Source organism: Ambystoma mexicanum, chromosome 2q (assembly GCF_040938575.1).
Source record: "Ambystoma mexicanum isolate Mex_15411 chromosome 2q, UKY_AmexF1_1, whole genome shotgun sequence".
NCBI classification, from domain to species: domain Eukaryota; kingdom Metazoa; phylum Chordata; class Amphibia; order Caudata; family Ambystomatidae; genus Ambystoma; species Ambystoma mexicanum.
The window spans coordinates 769,457,347-769,471,692 of NC_090924.1; positions in this window are offsets into that span (position 1 = coordinate 769,457,347).

Sequence of the window (14,346 nt, forward strand, 5' to 3'; positions counted from 1 at the left end):
CATGGGTCACACCACGGGAGGGACCCATAAAGATTCAAAAGGAAATACCGCACAAACTTTGCTTCCATGGAGAAGGGAAGGTGAATATGGGAAATGCACAGCAGTGCAATAAGACTTTAATAATACTAGATATGAAAAAAGACACTGCCGCATTAATGGACATATACTGGATCTGTGGCAAACGAGCTTACCTGCATCTCCCAGCATCCTGGAGGGGCACTTGTGCCCTAGCCACACTTCACTCAGCACTAATGGTGACAGTTCGACAGCAGGCCAATCGGCTGACATATCGGCAGCAGGGCAGTTGGCTGAACCATCGACAGCGCCCGATGAGACAATCACGGAGCCCCCAGCATACGAACTATTGTCAGAAGAAACATTGAGAATCAAGTTGTCACGCAGCAAAAGATCCAATTATATTTTGTCCAAATCATCAGAACTCCTTGCTGAAATCCCGCAGCAGTACAAGCTTTACTCATCTGCAGAGACATTTTTTGCATCATTTCTAGCACCAGGCGTTCAAGCCAGCACAAACGCAAAATGGCTGCAGATAACACGCTGGGAGATCATCCAGCTGGCTAACGACACTGAAGAAGGATTCAACATCATAAAAATAGAGCTCCGTGCACTGCGCCTCATGATGATGCAAAACAGATATGTCTTAGATCTTATCACGGCGATGGACGGCGGTGTTTGCAAAGAAATTGGGGGGGCGTGCTGCACGTTCGCACCAACTTCAGATGCTGATAACGGGACACTGTCACACGTGATGACAGCAGTGCATAATTTAGGAGAAAGAATGAGAACGGAAGGTGGAGCGGACAACAGCACGTGGTTTGACAATCTGTTCAGCTGGATACCATCATGGGTGAACATGGCAGCGAAGATACTCATTCCCATTATCGTCTTTCTTCTCCTAATATTTTGTGTGTGCCAACTGGGTGTCACGCTCACCTGATTCCCACGGAGGCGCAGGTCTGGCTTCGAGTGCTGATGCTTCTTCAGTGGTGAAGCGCAGGACTCTGAAGATGGACTGGAAGGGCCCCTCTACTTTGGTCTTTTCTGGCTCGCAGGAATATTCCCCTGTGCGTGAAAAGGGAGTATTACCTACTGATGGAATAATGCTCAAGCCTCCCACTCCCTTCCAGCCCTCCACGATACCCTTCCACGATTCCCCGTGAAGTCTCACCTTAGGGTCTGGAAGGATGAGTTCTCCATCCTGCTTCTGATGCAGGGGCGCGTTGGAACCCAGTTACTTCAGTGGATTGAGGTTTGATGGGAGCTCAAAATAAGCTTGACTATTCAGGTGAGGCGCTGTAAGAGTTCTGTTGCAAGTTCAAAAGTTCAAGCTTAATAATAATGTTCATTGTCTTATTGCAGCAAGCGCTAATGCTTATGTCTCTTTTCCCCTTAGGGGCCGGGGTTTGGAATGCCGGAGATATGGCGCCGACCCGAAGTGAAACGTGCAGTTCCAGTAAATGACAGGTAAGTTCTGGATGAGCGTTCAGGTAATGTCTTTGCATTTGCTCATTCAATGTCCTTGTCTTTTTTCCCCATAGGGGCCGGGGTCCGGAATGCCAGGAAGCGGCAGGACCCGAAATGAAATGGGAATAACCCAACAGGTAAGTCTTAGAAGGAAACTGAGCCTTTCCTATTCCCTTCCTTCTCTCACCTTGTTTTCTTGTCTTTTTCTCTCTAGGCTCTGAGAAGTGGGTGCGGATCCGGATGATCGCTGCTGAAGATGGAGGCGCCCAGGAAAGGTGAGTGAAATGCAGCGCTGCAGCGATCGAAGCGAAATGCTTTTAAAATGATGTCTTCCCTTTCAGGATCGTCGGTGTGATGTCTCCGTGATGCAGCTTTAGCTGGTAAGGTCTTCTTTCTCTCCAATTGTCTCTTATCTCCCTTTGCAGGCGACCCAGGATGCTGACAGGCGTGGCTGAAGTCCAGATGCAGGAGCTGACACGGTGAGCGTCCAGCTGCGAGGAGCAGAACAACGCGAAGCGTGAGTTGCTGATCGGGCGTGGTTTAAATAGCTTTGGAAAGAAGTTCCAGGTATGTATCCTTCCACCGATCAGGTATGTATCCTTCCCCGACCACACCCAGGTGGAAAGTAGTCCCACAGGTAAAGTAGTTCCATTCAGGCCTCAAGAGGGCCTGGATGTAGCAGCATGGTCTGCATCAGGTAAGTGCACATTAAAACACTTGAACACATGTCTAGCTTTATGAGCCTGGCGCCTAAGGCGCCAGGACAGGGGTCTAACATGAGCCTGGCGCCTAAGGCGCCAGGACTGTGTCCAAAGGGCCTCAGCTTGGGCCCGCTGGCACTTCCGTGGGGGGAATGATGCCTGCCTCTGGGGTTGCAGGGTCGGACCTGGCTCCTTGGAGGTAGGCATCATGACACTGGGACTAAGATGATGTCAACATAATATGCCTAATTCAGCAATGATGATGGTAACAGTGGACCGACAGACAACGGTGGCTACTCTGATAAATGCCCAAGTAAAAACTGGAGAATACCCAAACCACAGTATAGAATGACTGCCATCTATAGGCAGTATGGGGACGTGGTCGATAATCTACATCACACTACCATTAAAGAACCAAAGGACTTGCTGTGGTATAACGAGGTTTGGATAGATTTGGATGGGGATGGTGGGATATACTTAATGGTAACCCCAGAAGAATACGCAAGAAGGGGTAACAGCTTGAGAAGTGTGTGCAAAGCATGGATGCCAATAAAGGGTACACCCGCTTGGGATGAGGCTGTGGCTGAAGCTGAGTGCTACCGAAGGGAGAACGGAAAGAACGAGATAAGTAGTTCGTTACCTTAGATGTAACGAAAGGGGGGAATGTATGGGAGAGAGGGGCCCCCAGGCGCCCTCGTGCCGTACACTCCTCAGTACGGGACTTGGACCACGTGCCTCCGGTAGTGGGGTTGCCCCTTGCCCTTATGTAAAGTTAACCACGTTTGACCGCTACATAGATGGGACTACTGAGCAGGACACGGGGCATCCATCTTTTGTGCCCCCTTTCGACTCCATCTTGGGTAAACAGGCCTCACTGCGATAGTACAGCAAGGCTCAGCTCCCCTTCCACCACAACAGCCAAGGACAGAGACACACACAAGGCGCACAGGCAGCTGGCTGGCCCCCACCCTTGCACTGCCCCTGCGAAGGAAAGCTCTGCCCTCCCATTCTCACGCTGAAGCTGGAGAAAGTTGCAACAACCAATATGATACAGTTTTCTTCCTCTGAGATCACTGTTAGCATGAGAACCAGCATGTGAACCAGGATGAGCTAAGAACTTTCTGCTCGCTCGTCCCCATAAACGTGCATGCCGCCCACCCCCATTTAGAGCAATTTATTGCCATCCTGACCCTGGGCTCCCTGTAAGGTATTTCTTTCAAGTGCCAGACCCTCGCCTGCGCTGCAAAACCCACCCAACACACCCACTACTAACCTTAAGTACTTTGCCACAATATATGTTTTTACTTATACTAATAGGTCTAAAGCTTAGGAAATATGTGAAACACAGCTTGACTCTTTTTACATGCACAATAAAGGTCAAGGCCTCCAATTAAAGCCACGAATGACCCAATTGTACTGACAATAAATACTATGTGTTATTTGTGTAGAAATATGAAAAGTAGCATAAAATGTTTAGATAATTTGTTATTTAGTGTTTTACGAATGCAACATATTAGCTTAGGTAGTGACCACAGTGACCGGACCCTGACCTGCGTGGAGCACAAGATATTTGACGTCCATCATCTCGTCAGCCACTCAGCCAATCAGAAGGAAGAGATGCCACCCACACCTACAGCACCACACCGCCTGGCCAATCGGGTCCATTTAGTATTTTTTGTTAGAGTTACTTTAATTGATATATATATGAGTGATGGTGTAAATGGGTTGGAGGGTTTTTTGGGTTATTTCCTAGCTGGAGAAATAAACCATCCTTTGAACTCTTGCAGCCGGTTCTCAGTGCCTCCTTCCCCGACAGGGGTGGTGTTGGTTATTTTATTTTTTCTTACACGTAGTAAGCCGGGGAAAGGCACCTACAACTGTATGTGCAACCCAATGGCAAAGTGCCCCCACATAAGGAACGCACACCTAGTTACCTGCCTGACACATCAGACTATTACAGAAGTGGATGGTATTTGGTTCTAGTTGGTACCTTCCAATCCACAGCTATAGTGTTGGCATCTGCTACCCTTTCTATTGCCCCAAAGGCTGGTGCGGAGTACATACCAGCATGAATGATGACAAAACTGGCCTTGGACAGAGAGTGACACTCCCTAGATCAAACTTGAACATATCGCCCATGTAGCAATTGGACATCTCCGTAGTCCCATTCAGGAAAGTCCACGATAGTCCGGTTGGTTCGAGGGACTGGAAATGTATTTCATGACAAACAGCGACGCCGACAAGAAGTCAACTCTGCTGTATAGGGCGGGCAGGCTTGTCCATAGACTGTTTAAGAGCCTGCTTCCCAGAGGTAACTCAAGCAGCTAAAGATTGGCCACAACTTTAGCAAATAGGACATGTGTCTCTCTATGCCTTTCATACATGTCTAAGACAATTAGTGTTCACCTGTTCCCTTCTCACTGAACAGGATGAAGGCAGAGCTCAACATACTCAGGGTTTTTTTCAGTAAAACTGGGAAGACACATTTTAACAGAACCTTACATATCGCTCCAAAGCATATTACAACTGGGCCAATCCCAAGAACTGGCATTTTTGAGAGCACCCCACATGGACAAAACTCTCAAGTCAATACGAATGGAAGAAGTCTGTGTAATAATTAAACCAAGGTCTCAGCAATCTAGGTGGTCACCACAATCAATTCCTCCATACAACAACCTGACTTGTGAGACTTCTGTGGCTGGTCAGTGGTACATGTGGGCCAGTGCCCCTCTAAGGGATGAACCTTTGAATGCTTCAGTAAATTGCATCAATAAGCAAGAGTCCGCAGGTCTAGAGTGCGAAGTGTTCACTGTGTTCTGGAACTCTGAACAGGCTGGTCAACTGTGTTCTCTCTCCAGGAGGTGGATTGTAACAGCATGAGGCTACCACTTTAATTATTGGACGTTAAAGTACCCACTTCATTGCGAAGCGACGCAAAGTGTGCTAAGTGTTCACTGTGCTCTGCAGTGTACAGGGTGTGGGTGAGGGGACTTCAGTGTTTATGTAGCATCAGCTTTCTAGGACCTACTGAAACCTGTGCCCCCTGCCCTCTGACCCTCCCTATTGACGGTGCTCTTATTTGGCGCGCAATGTCGGGCCGTGGCAGTGTGGCTGCTTTTTTGACTTCTAAGGTAAGAAGTGAAAGTACTGAAACTTGCTGTGGTGGATGAGCCTCTTCTACTGTTTGTAGATGAAGTTTGGATTACCCAAACTGGGTGCTTATCAAATGACTTGTTTGAATATTTAATTTATCAGAGGACTGGCTTCATGTCTTTGGGGGAAATTCTTAAACTCTTGAACTGTGAAAATACGAAGACAGGGTGCTTGCCACTTCACGTGATATACAGAGCCTGGGCTTGGGAGCGGTCTGTGTATTCTTTTGAAATAAAGCTTACTAAAAACTTGGAACTTGCACCGAATGCTGGTGCGGACCTATAGTGAGTGAAGCAGCCTGGTTTTACTGTTTAATTTCCACAAACCTTTGCTATTTGATAGCCCTTTAAATAAGGTTGTGTAAGGCGACTGCGGGCAAGTAGCCTTTGAACTTATGTACTTCCTTATTTCACAATTTTAAACTTGGGGGTGTCTTGATCCTGTATGGCCTTTTGTCTGAATTGGGGGCTGGTTTCTGCTCCAGGGGAGGTGCCTGTGGGACACATTACCCTTGAGTCTCCCTTGTTGCTGTCCTCTCAATGTACGGAGAAGAAGGTGCCAAACTCTGGCCTTATTCACTAATTTAAACAAGTGATGGTAGCCCTCTTGAGAAGCAAGTTGGATCAACAACCAGAAGCAATTGAACCAGCAAAAGCCTTGTGTGCTGTGTCAGAGGATGCTTTATTGGGCACCCATCCTAGGCCAAATATGTCTCAAATCGTTGATGTAGAGATTGCGGGTAGCAGCGGGTTTGTTGTGTGTACTCCCAACGCAGAGAGGGGTATGATTGAACCCCTGTGGGCCAAAAAGGATTGGTTGGCTTGAGGCTGGAGTAAGCCATGATGCTAACATTATTCCCCCCACCCAGAAAAAGAAAAGAATTATTAGCTAGTCAGCCCTCTGAAGATCTTGACGATATTGTATTACATACAAGAGTGGTGAAATATCTCAACCAAGTAGGCTTGGTGTCTGATGTCTCAATTTTGGCCCCAGCAATTTCACATGAACTAGGAAAGCGAGTGCTTCTCCCATTGGATTTTAAGTCAAACCAATGGACTTTACCTGAGACACTGGCCGAGGATGAGGGGCTGATGGAAATAATATTACATTGTCCGTTTGATTCTCTCCCTCAATGTGATGTAGTGTGCTTACTGTTGAGAAAAGTATGTTTCCCCCTCGAAAGAAAGATGGCACAGTTGGCATAAATGTGGTTGAAGTGTGTGTGATAGTTCACAACAAATAGAACCTGGGCCATCCAGAAATGGGTATAGCACAGGAGAAATCTCGTCCAGAAGGGGACCAAGAGGTACCCCCCATTTATGAGTTATCATTCCTGGTTCTGACCAGTCTCTTGGATACAATGGGTAGAGGTTACGATACACTACATTTTTAAATGAGGGAGGTACGAATGACACTGAAAGAAATGTGTTCAAAGATACTTTTCATTGAAGGGTTTATTACAGCTACCACAATGACCCAGAGGAACGATGATTCGGGGGGGCTTTTCCACTGTTCGAGGAATATAGGGGACATAAGGGAAACAAAATGTGATGTGGCGCTGTGCAATCCACCCCTCTGGAAGTTATTGATTGGCTACCAGCTATCTTGCCGAGTGATAGTATATTATCTAGTCTTGTGGCTTTACCTGCTAAAGTAGATTCTACACCGGATTTGATTGTGGAGCAAATAGATGTGCTTCCTTCAGTATCAATTTTAAGTTTGAGGGTCCTTGCAGAGAACAGAGCATCTGACTCACCCTTAAATACTAGTATAATTGAGATACCTACTCTGGCCCAGATACCATTCCTAGTACTGGTTAAGGAAAACAAGACAGGGAAACATCTGAAGAAACCAAAGAACTGCAAAGCCCCACATATGCAACATAACAAGGCTTATAGACAATTTTTGCACCAACTAAGAATAAAAGTAGATGAAACAGTTGGTAAAGAACCCCTGTCAATGGAAGTGGGAAGGCCTCTAGCAGTAGTGGATGTAAAACCCAATATGAATCAGCAATTGAGGGGTGCTATTAAGGGGGGGTTGTCTTCTTAAAGCTCAAAGTATCATTACACAGTTCATGACAGCTGCAGTGGGGGAGCAACCCTCTTTAGACCTGAGTAACATCTCAGTGCATCCAAACCTGGGGTGTGTAGGGACCAATGATCTTCCTGATGATGAGCTTAGTGAGGTAGGTTAAGAGACAAAAGTTGAATAAAAGTAGGCAAGGGTCAAAAATTATGAACCCTCTCCCGGACCTACAGCTGAAGAGCATGCTACGTTCAACTTCGGGGAGAAGCAGCAGCAGCCACTGTGGTACCGTCCTCGGCTCCAAGATCAAAGCAGCGACAGTGAAATCAACAGAGCCAGTGAGTTGGGGAGACCGATACAAGACCTGTCTGTGTTGAAGCCAAGGTTGCAAGCAGCAACATTGTATGGAAAGCGCAGGAACGAACATTGTTAAAATGTGTGCTATAAAAGACTAAAGTAGAGTTGAACTGCTGATGAGTGATTGAACTTTGAAAGCAAGATACGATACCTTTGATAGAGTGGTCCGGCACCGTGTGGGTGCTCAATCGAAAGCTCTCTGTAAGGTGTCCAGCTGAGAAGTGGCATAAGTGAAAGTTGAAAGAGTTGTCTACAGAGAATTGTGAATCAAAGTGGTCCTGCGACGTGTAAAGCTAAATCCTGTGCACAGTCGAAAGTCTTTGATTTTGATGAAGTAAAGAAAGTTTGGAAAGTAGATAAATTGGTCCGAGTCCGGCGGAGGGAAACCCAGGATGAACAGTGAACCACCCGAGAAATTGGACATGTGAAAATACTGAGAACATTGTGTTAAAGTAGGTCTGAGCCCGGCGGAGGGGAACCAAAGGAGAATCGTGAATCACCTGAGAAATTGTGTAAATGTAAAATCGTAAGAAGGAAGGAACTTTAATGTTTATTTGTCGCATCAGGTCTTCTGAAATAAGAGACTTTGAATGGCAAAGATACTTTGACACAGAAGGCCCTAATGCTGAGGTTTTGAACTGCATCCTTGTGCTAAAGAAGCCAGAGAGTGTGCTAAGCTCGAATGTGCCACCTTGTATCATGCTGAAAACGTGGGGAAGGGGAGCTAACAGCTCAGGTATCCTGACATCATTTCTTTAACACTTTTCTTTTGCATAACATTGTTTCCCACACTATTTTGTATTTAGAGGTAAGGATTGGCAATAGGTTTATTAGTATTGGGCCTTTTATTTTATTTTTTTACAAGACTCTACTCGGACTACGTTATTATTATTTGATGGTCGTAGCTTGCTCCCATCTTTAGATTTAGGATTAGATAGGGGGTTTTCAAACCCAATTTAAGTTCAATGAACACCCTTGAACTGTGGTCACGTGTGTCTGTCTTACTGTTTGATACCATGCCTTCCTTACATATTTGAAACGTGACAGAATGATGGTTTCAAATAAGAAGAGGTCAAATAGTCTCCAGATATTGCATGAATTGGCCACATGGGACTCAGTCCCCCGTAATGGTATGAACCAGGGTGATATTCCTCCTAATTTTTCTTGGCTTGATGGCCAGTGGAGATCAACACTGGACTATATCTTTGTTGCAAGTGACCACTCTATGGTGACATATGCAGCCCCAATGGTGACCCTTAGGTATCTAATTTGAAGGTCCACATTAATCCTACAGGCCATAGTGTCAGATGGTGTTATGTAATGGCAACATCCTTCCGTAACTTAATTAAGATAAAGTACAAGACCAGCCAAAAGCTTGTATGTGATCCCATTGAATTTGTGCTAATTGTTTGCTCTATGTTGAGGGTATTAATATCTATAAGAACACTAGCTAAAGGGGGTAGTCCACTTCCGCATAAACATGCTTTTGATCTTGAGATTCTGAACCGTAAAAGGTTTTACGTAAGAATATAAGATAACTGCAAAACCAAAGTCCATTCCCATTCCTTGAGATTCGTACTATGAAATGTATTTTTAGACACTGGCTGAGGGGCCATACATTTCCGATGCTGAGAGGATCTTGCACTGTCTTTCGGGGACTTGTTCTAACAGTTTCTGGAGTATGAAGAAGCCATCTAGTGTGGAGTCCTTTTGCAAATCCAGCCCATAACTGAAGAGACCTGGATTGTGCATTTTGAGAAGCATGGTTGTGAAAGTGGGTATGATTTTTTCCCCTTGGTCGCCACAGCTGGTGTGACTCCTTGAATTGGGTTTTGGATGATATAATTATTTTGATAAATTGCAGCAGAAAATCAAATGCGCCCGGGCCTGATGGCATGTCAGTAATGACATTAAAATCGGACGTAGTCCTATGGGAAAATATTCTCTCAGCTCTGTTGTCTAATATATTAATATTGCAAAAGATCCCACCCTCATGGAAGCTGGCAATAGTGATTTTGGTCTTTAAAGGGGGGCAGGTCCTCCCCCTGAATTATAGACCCATCTCACTGTTGGACGCAACTAATTCAATTTTGATAATCTGGCAATTTGGGCTCCTACAAGTCAGGGTTTAAGAATGGAGTGGGTACAGGTCTAAATTATTTTGTGGTCTTGTTGTTGCATAACCAAGTAAGGGTAGACAATCAATTCTTGTATCTTGCTTTTTTTTATAGAAGTGAGCAATGCATTTGATTGTGTAAATCGGGGAATCTTGTGGGAACAGCTTTTCAACTGTGGTTGTCCAGTTTCCCGGATTGGTATCCTAGTGGCGCTTCACAAGGAGACTAAAATAAGGGTCAGACTTGACACTCAGGGGTCCTGTGCGCAATGGATTAGTACAAATCGGGGGCTCCGCCAAGGTTTCCTGAAGATGAGTAGAAGGCTTTCTTCATCTCTGTAGTTATAGTTGCCGGGAGATGTCTGCCTGATCAACCAAAGTGCAAGTGCAGCGGCACAGGGATGAACACAGCAGTGCTGGAAGACACTGGTGCATCTGTGAACGTGATGGCAAACTCCTGCTTCACAGCTATACAATCTCCTGTGGAACTGTAACTGACCAAAGTGTGCATTGTCATGTTTCAGGGGTCCAAACCAATACTGCTTGGATGGGTCTTTCAAGCAGACGTTAGTTATGGCCAAAGAACTGTTATTCAAATTTTTATGTCACCAAAATCAGTAAAGAACCATTGCTGGAATGTGACACTGCCGAATCACCGGAAGTGTCAATTTTGTCTATGGGTTCTACAAAGAGGTTGTGACTAGCCTTTAAATCTAAATGTATCCAAATGTACTTTTATTTGTCTCCCAATAAGACAGAATATGGATCTTTCTAGTGGTACACAATGAGTTGTCCTTCGATGATCCCAGCCAGTCTCCTCTGCAACGGAGGAGGTACAGCCCACAATCAGAAGTGTGCTGACTGGTTTCACCTGGGGTACTCAGAGTCAGTGATGACATTCTCATGCATGCATTCAGTGAAGCAGAGCAGATAAAACATCTCGCCATGGTGCTGTTCAGTTTGCAAGAACAGGGTTTGGCATTGAATCAGCCAAAATGTGAGGTTTTGCCTACCAGCATCACATTTCTTGGCTACGTTTTTCAAGCTGCGGGATTGTCAGCTGATGCTGCCAAGGTGACATATCTGTATGCGGTGGCACACCCTGCAACCCCTTTGCCTATCCACATAGAAATGTCTGTGTTTTTCAAATTGTGGGATTATACACCAACTCTACATTGCACCTTGAAACACCGTTTGCTGTATGGGCCCATTATAAATACCCAATAAATAAATAAAAATGATAGGGGTATCCATATTGCAGCATCCTCTGCAAACCACTCAGAAGTGAGGAGTATCCTGGGGATGGTAAACTATTGCAGGCATGTTGTCAAGAATCTAGACACACTGTCGACATTTGTCAAGTGTTGAGGAGAAGGTGTTTTGTGATACCAAAAAAGCACTGAATGTGGATGACACCATGGCCTATTTCAATCCAGCTCACCCATCTGAGATTGCAATAGATGCTAGGACATGTACATTGAGATCAGTGCTGCCTAAACATGACAAGACAGGCACTAACCTGCCCATTATCTATGCTGGCTGGGCACTCAGTGATGAAGCAGGCACTCCCAGCACGAGTGGGAGGCTCCAACGTTTTGGGACTGTTAATACTATTATTTATATAGCTATAGCCAGCTGCTAGTGGTTGTGTTGAAACACAAACCATTATTCCACATATTTCAGGATCTGCCTTGCATCCACTTGGATAGAATCGAGAAGGGCCTTCTCCAAAGAGAAGAATAAGTTGTAACTCTCGTCTACCATGCAGGATCTGACAACCCTTCAGACTTTTTTTCACGAACCCCTACTGCCAAGTCAGACACAGAAAACATTGAGTGTATGACAGTAGAGGATGACGTTCACCCAGGCTTGGACTGCGTTATAGGGCAATAGGCCAATGCCCGAACCAAAAGCACAAAATCCTTGTGTGGGCCAGTTTTTTTGATCAAAGTGGGCAACTTTTCTGGCCAATGTGGGCCAGTTTGATAAGTTACTTCACCATGCGCCTAGTAGTTTGGACCAGTGTTACTGAATACATATTCCTTAAAATGCATAATTTGAATGACATTTTATGAACAATATCTCCCTTGGGTACTACTCAAACAGTCTGTCACAAAAGGAATGAATTTCCATTTGCAACTGTGGGCCATTTTTTTATTGGTGCCAGAGACAGTTTTGGTGCCTGCGACCTTCTAGACCACGATCAGCTCAAAATAGCACTGGAAAAGGGTGCTAAATGTTCTGAAGAAGCCACAAATTGGCTAATGTCCTTTCTCTCAGATAGTGGATCAAAGATCCACTGGGGCAGTAATTTCTCCCATGAAGAGACCATAAGCTGTGGAGTGCCACAAAGGGCTAGTTTATCACCTCTCCTATTCACCCTCTGCATCAGGTTTCTCTGCGTGGTTTTGGAAAGAATAGGAGTATTTTTTACTAATTACGCCGATGATACCCAGTTGGTTGTTGAACTGAGTGGAAATTACCCCTATAACAATCCATTGGTGGAGGACCTCTATAAACAAATAGAGACCTGGGTGAACAACAACTGGCTTTGTCTAAATGCAAAAAAGACGGAGTTTATGGTTTTCGGAACCACACAAGTAAGGACTAAATTAAGTCAGCAATACAAAACCTTTAACATCAATGATGTGCAAATTAAAGTTGTCAACAAGGTAAAAACACTGGGGATCTATATGGATGCCTCCCTGAGTGCTGAAGCACAAGTCATGCAACTAAGTAAGACCTGTTCCTACTATCTACGATTCCTTAGGCTAATACGCCCCTATCTGAGTGAGGGAAATTGCACAACATTGGCAAGAGCCACTATACTGTCCAGACTGGATTAAGGAAATGCAGTCCTACTAGGAGCCAACAAAGGACACATCACCAAATGCCAAGCAATTCAAAACAACGCAGTAAGAATCATAAAAGGGATATCTAAAAAAGAACATATAAGTGAAGAAAGAAGAAGTCTGCACTGGCTAGCAGTGGACGACAGAGTCCAGTTTAAGGCCCTGACCTTAGCACATAGGTGTATTTATGGGAAAGCCCCTAGCTACCTAAAAAAGAGGATCATCAGTTACGTGCCCAGCCGCCCTCTTAGATCTGAAAAACAGGGCCACCTGGTGATCACAAGTTTCAAGAAATGCAACGAATTAGGAAAAGCCTTCCACATTAAAACTGCAATCAACTGGAACAACCTACTGACACAGTTAAAACTAGAACCTTCATACACAATGTTTCGGAAAAGACTTAAAACCCACCTATTCAAATAAATGTGACAAGAACTGTGAAATTAGCCTTCTAACTGTACATGTGTTGTATGTGATGTCCCGTGCCTGTACTGTACCTATGTTTGGGTCTAGGTGTTGCGCCCAGATGCCCGCAGGTTTACGGCGCAGTATAAATAAAATAAAATAAATCTTATGCCCCAGTCTGACCCTGTGTTCACCTAATCACCCAGGTGGCTGTGCCAATGTCACTGTCAGTAGAAGTACTGCCCTAGATGAATGCTTCAGACTGGCATTGGGGGCCACTGGATTGGGTCAGTGGAAAGACCTGTTCCAGCTTCTAAAACGGAGAACTGCAGAAACCAAAGCGGCACTAGAAAGGCTGTGCAGGGTTCACAATGAGTTATTGCGTGCCGAGGAAGGCTTCTTACTCGGAGACATCCGAATTGTAGTGCCAGCGAGTTTGGTCACCTAAGTGTTGGACCAACCTGCATCGGGCACCAACGCTCAGTAAAAACCTAAGCAAGTTGTCATATAGTTTCCAGGCCTGAAAGCCAAAGTGAATGGCATGATTCAAGGCTGCAGATGGTGTCAAGCAATGTCCACCCACCTCACATACAGGCACCCTCAAGACATGAACATCCTTCGTCAATTCTGAGCATGGATTTTGGTAGGAGTAAGACCAATAGACATTTTGTAGTAATCATTGACGAATAGTCTATATTTTGTACAAACCACAGCTGCCGAGGACCATATTCCTGTACTGGAAAGAGTGTTTACAACCCACTGGCTACCAGAGGAAATCAAGACAGACAATAGTCCTTCGTTTCATGGACACAAAATTCCAGCTACAAGAGGCATATCGCTCAGAACAAGCGCCTGTGAAGCCATGGACAAATGATGCTGACAAATGTTCCAGGCAAATTCTGAAAAATAAATGTGCATAGCCCAGAGCCAAGGGAAGTGTATGAAAATGGGCTCTGTAGGAATTTCTGGGCGAGTACAGAACAACACACCACGCATTCACAAGGGTGGTGCCAGAAGAAACCCTGATGGAGCAACTCAGACTATCCCTTTTCCACTCACCCTTCAAGACCCGTTGCTCACATTGGTGATTGAGTTCTAAAGAGCAAGCAAGTATCCATCAATGCGGACAGAGCATTAGTAGGTAAAGTCGCCATTTCAACTTGAATCATGCGTGGTGACAGATATCAAGGGTTCAATGACCCCTGCCAGAAGAAATATACAAGAAGTCACCAGGAACTGTATTCTATTA